Genomic DNA, 6,042 nt, shown 5'->3' on the forward strand with positions numbered 1-6,042 from the left:
AACTTTTTCTATTATAGAATATCCGGAATGAAATGCAACGTGACATCAATGTGCTTTGTCTCATCATGATACACATGGTTCTTTCCAAAACTCAGAGCACTTTGACTATCACAATACAAGAGATGATTCTCCATGTTCATACCAAGACTCTGAATAAGTCCTTGAAACTATATATCATCCTTTATTCCTTTCGTCATGGACATGTACTCAGATTCAGTTGTAGACAAAGCAACGATATCTAGTAACATTGACTTTCAACTAATGGCATATCCGAATAAAGTTAATATGTAGCACATTCGTGACTTGCGCTTCAACAAATCAGCACCATAATCAGAGTTAGCATATCCTACAAAGTCTCTCTTTGCATTATCTCCATACACCAAGAAAACATCATTCGTTCCATTCAAGTATCTTAAGATCCACTTTATAGCTTCCCCATGAGTTTTTCCTGGGTTACTCATAAACCTGCTAGCCACACTAACTGCATAAGCCAAATCAGGTTTGGTACAGCCCATATCATATATGAGACTTCCAACAACACTAGAGTAAAGAAACCTGCTTCATGTACTTCTTTTCTTCATTAGTAGTGGGTATAGTGGTTGGACCAAGTTTAAAGTGAGCCGCCAAAGGAGTTCCAACTGTGACATCCTCAATTTCACGGCCAAAAATGACTGATTTGTTTATGCTTTGTTATTAAAATCTGAGTAATCTTTTAAAGAAAACAGTTGCACAATTTGTTCCCAAAACAAGATATGATAATAACTTATCAAAACATTTCTCAAAGAGAATGTATTTTCATTTAATAATAAAACCTCAGGATGTCATGTTCCGATATAGACATATAAGCATAAACAGAACTTACATTCAATTACACTAATGATTTATATCTCCTTTAAGTCTCTCTGTGAAATATGTCTTCGTATCGATACATGTGATACAAAGAAAACTGAGTGGGTCAGGCTTGGGAGCCTGGTGAGCATATAGGGTTTTCATCCCACAATGTTATATCAGATATTTATAAACATAGAACATTCAAACTTGTACAATTTCACCATAAAAAGGCAACAATTATCCCACCCCCTCGATCCTCACAACGACACGATCTAAACTCTCATATCTAAAATTTTCCTCTTTACCTGATCCCTATTCACGGATCTAAAACTAACCTTTTCACCTGATCCATGCTCACGGATCTAAAACTAATCTTTTCACCTAATCCATAATCATGAATCCAAAACTAACCTCCTGATCTGATCCATACTCCCAGATGTAAAATTGTGCCCAATCCATACTCCCAGATTAGGGACAATTAACTATACCTTAATCCTGATCTGATCCATACTCCCGAATCTAAAACTGTGCCCAATCCATACTCCCGGACTAGGGACAATTAACTTAGTCTTAATTCATATTTGATCCATACTCCTGGATCTATAACTGTGCCCAATCCATACTCCTGGACAAGGGACAATTAACTTAGTCTTAATCCATACTTCCAGACTAATAGCAAGTTTATCTCTTTACCTGATCTATACTCCCGAATCTAAAACTAACCTCTTGGTATAATCCATACTCACGGATCTAAAGCTAACCTCTTGATCTGATCCATAGTCACGGATCTAAAACTAACCTCTTGATTTGATCCATACTCACGGATCTCATCTACCCATGTCCTACTACACATGTTTGTAGATATAAAATACAAATACAGTTTAACTCATTAAAACATATATACTTCATCCATTCCACCAACATCTCAAATAAACAACAATATATAAACACATAGCATGTATTTCATAGCAAATACTTCATATTTATGTGTTAGAAGAAAGTAACCACACACTCACTAGATTAGACGATGCTCGGATAGCACTACGGCTTGTCAAAGTAGTATTCTTGGGTAGATCTGGAAGATCTTCATAAAAACCGGGCTTCTCGTGAGAAGAGCTTCGGCTCGGGAATTTCACTTCTCGGGATCTTCAAGGTTTCAGGACTTGCTTCGGGTCTCGGGAATGATATCGGGGCTTCGGGGTATTTCTTGCATACAAACCGAGGTAAAAACGTGAGAGAAAGGGAAGAATGGAACACAAAAACTCGGTTGTAGTCGACATCTATTTATAGGGGCTAAAACCCCGAATTACATTGGGTGTAATCTTTAGTTATGATGGGCGTAACCTGGATAAGGTCGTTGACTCCCCCCCCCCCCCCCCCCCTTTGGATAATATCGAAACTTATAATTAAATTTAATATTTTAATTATTTAATAAACTTCAAAAATTCATATCTTCCTTATACGAACTCCGATTTTGATGTTCTTTATATCCACACGTAGGTGAGACTACGCTCTACAACTTTCGTTTAGACTCTGTCGGCTAATTTTGATATTATTTTTATTATTTATTCTTAGTAGGGCGGGAAAAGAAAACTTCGTTATAAATTCATCACTCTTCATCCAACATCGGTTTTCGTTTGTCTTTTTACCGTTGCAATACTATCAACAAGATCTTCGATTCTCGTTTAGATTGTTTCAGCTAAAAACCGGTCGATCTCAAATCAAGTATTCGGCCTGCATACCGCTAAGTCAAAACTTAGAAAAATCATAACTTCCTCATACAAAGTCAGATTTGGACGTTCTTTCTATGCACGCTCAAGGTTTAACGAACTCTATGACTTTCGTTTAGATCGCTAAGGCTAAATATCACTCTAACGTAAATTCACTTTTTACGTCATTCAGCGTCGTACCGGTTCCGTCGCGAAACTTCGATAGGCCATAACTTATTCGTTATAAGTCGGATTTCGGCGTTCTTTATATGTATGGAATCCTTGTAAAATATACTATAACTTAGTTAAGATTACTCTTTCTAAATAATCTTCCATCAAAAAGTCATTTTTGATGCTTATTGTCCTTAAATTGATTAGCCCTAATCTATGGGCGTTACAGTTCCAACTAACTTGGACTGATCACAGTTAAAGGATTGTGGAACTTTCTTAGTGTACTTTAGTTCAAAAATACACAACCGCCCTACATTCCATGTATCTTCCTTGTTGCTCCTTGATCCTTCATTTCAAACTCATTCTTTAGGGTCGCCTTCAATTCATTTATGCCAGCCATGTCCTTGGCTGCAATGAGCATATCATAACCATATAGCAACTGTAACACCATAAATTTTCAAACAATTTTTTTTGAAAATTAAAATAGTTTATCTCTTTAATGCTTTTCATAAAAATCCCATTTGTTTAATTTACAATACGTAACTCTTTTATTCAATTAATTAATAAACCAGGATCCTGAAACAAATGCTTCCCCCAGTGTGTACAATCGAGCCGGTGCCGTCCTGTGAACCTGAGAAACCTTAAACAAATAACACAAAACACTGTAAGCAAGAAGCTTAGTGAGTTCCCCAAAATACCACTTTAACACATATTAGCCACTCAAGGCTATAACTCTGTTGACCCTCTGGTCTGTGTGTCTCAGTGGGACCCTCCAGTCCCAACTCTCTGTGGACCCTCTGGTCCTAACTCTATGGACCCAAAGGTCCTAACTCTGATAACTTAGAATCATGCATATCACATATCACAATAAATCTCAGAAAATAAATAGCATACAATTACACTGGCACATAACTCTAAACCTAACTCTGTAGATCCTCTAGTCCTAGCCCTATGGACCTTTCGGTCCTAACTCTGATATACACACAGCATAAATCACATAGAAATAATGCAGTGCCACACATAGCATAGATAGCATTCAATAACTCTGTCACATAACTCTATTACCACTCTAGGTAAAGTATAGTGAGACGACTCACCTGCTACTGCCGAAGGAAGAACAAGATCATGCTGCTACGACCACCGTCACGAACTCCACCACTGAATCACCGAAACCAATAAATACCAATAACAACCAAAATACCCCTGGAAGTCAACTGGTCAACTCTTGGTCAAAGTCAAAGTCCTCAGTCAAAGCCAACCCTCTTGATTGACTCTACTCGCCGAGTCAACCCACTGACTCGTCGAGTCCCCATGCTCTGAAACTCCCATAACATGACTCAACTCACCGAGTCGCCCCAAGACTCGCTGAGTCCCAACTCTCTGAGTCAAACAGTACTCAACTCACTGAGTCATCCCTTGACTCACTGATTCTCAGCTTAACCAGAAAAGGTTAGGACCTCAAGACCAGACTCGCCAAGTCCAAGAACAGACTCGCCGAGTCCAAGGCTATCTTCCACCCACTCGCCAAGTTGTTCTTCCAACTCGCCGAGTTTCTTCCTATCTTGATGCAACTCGCCGAGTACACCCATGTGACTCGCCGACTACCACTAGCTCTTAACCTATACAGAGGCTTTCCAAGACATGCAGGGTCTCCAATCCATAGATCTACTCTTATACAAGCCATCCATCACGTAAAGTGGCAAACTTTACGTGAATCCAAGGAGATCTAAGCATAATACACTCTTGGGCTAAGGTTTGGGGCTAAAAGACTTCATCAACAGCTCTTGAACAGGGACTTTATGCTCTTTTGGATCATCACTATTATAGATTTGAGGTAGCAACCTCATATCTCACCTCCAAACCAAATATAACACTAGATATACACCCAAAAATCCCACAAATGATAGATGTAGATGGATACCAGCTCAAGCAACGAATAATTACCTCAAATGAAGAAGTTATGAATTTTTAACGGATTTTCCTGTCCCAGTCTGTTAAAAATAATAATATTAAAATTAAAGTCAAAATTAGCTGACGAAGTCTAAATGAAAGTTGTATAGCGTAATTTTAGCTATGCGTGCATATAAAGAACGTCAAAAACGGACTTTGTATGCTAAAGTTATGGATTTTAGAAGTTTGGGTGCAATTTTCGAAAAATTCGCATGGATAAGAAGAGGCCACGCCACCTCGCGTGAAGTAGCTGCGTCACCGAAGTCGTGGCCCAGTCCGAGGAGCGACGCGTGTGGCATGCGTGGAGGAATCTGAAGCAGCCACGTAACGCCCACGAGCCTCTGACGCACCCTTCGCATCGGAGCCACGTCCGAGCATCATAGCAGCCTCCTGGCCTCCGCTTTTCTTGCCGCGTATCCGAAGCTCAAATGAGCCATGCCTACCCTTCGATCCGAGCTTCGTAGCTGCGAGGTGGGGTTCCGCAGCCATGCAATCCTCGGTCTCGCACCCTATAAAAGGGAGACCTGCGAGACTTGACGACTACTTTTGGAAATTTGCCACTTTTCACCCCTTTTTCCATATTTTCTTCATTTTGACTTTCCCCGAAGCCCCGGTATCAATTTTAGCACCCGAAACACGTCCCGAAGCTCCTGAGAAGCCCGAAAAATTTATCTTTTCGGTTTTGAAGCCCTACTTTCGCAGACCCCGATTTTCAATATATCTCCCGGTTTTTATAGAAGAAAGCTATTTATAGTAACGAAGTGCTGCCCAAATTACTATTTTGACCCCCAGTTAATTCAAGGTGAGTTCAATATATAGGAACAATTATATGTTATGTGTTATATGTGCTATGTGCTTTTTTGTATTATTATTCCGGGTTATTTTACTGTGTTATTTTATTCGCTATTTTTATAGAAAATGTAATACCTTTGACCATGTGATCAGTGAAAGGACTTAGATTCACATTGGTACTGGTACGTAGCCTCTGGCCATGTAGATCATGTCTCCGTAAGAGAATGACTTCTATTCTATGGCATTGGCAAATGGTTAGACAGGACTATAAGCCTGAAGTCTAACAAGATGTTAATTAGAAATTGTACGTCTTCTATGACATTTGGGCCAAAGTTTTATTAATGTATATCAAGCATTGAAAAGTATATCTTTGAATAATGTCTTTGATTGATATGAACGCTTGTCACATGATTTCACATATGTCTTTGTTGTTCCTCTTTGATTCTGCCATATTGATATATATATATATATATATATATATATATATATATATATATATATATATATATATATATATATATATAGGCATAACGTTATATTGTATCTATTATTGAACTCACTAAGCGTCACCGCTTACCCTATCAATGTT

This window comes from Lactuca saligna, chromosome 4, assembly GCF_052625555.1.
Source record: "Lactuca saligna cultivar CGN05327 chromosome 4, ASM5262555v1, whole genome shotgun sequence".
Classification (NCBI taxonomy): domain Eukaryota; kingdom Viridiplantae; phylum Streptophyta; class Magnoliopsida; order Asterales; family Asteraceae; genus Lactuca; species Lactuca saligna.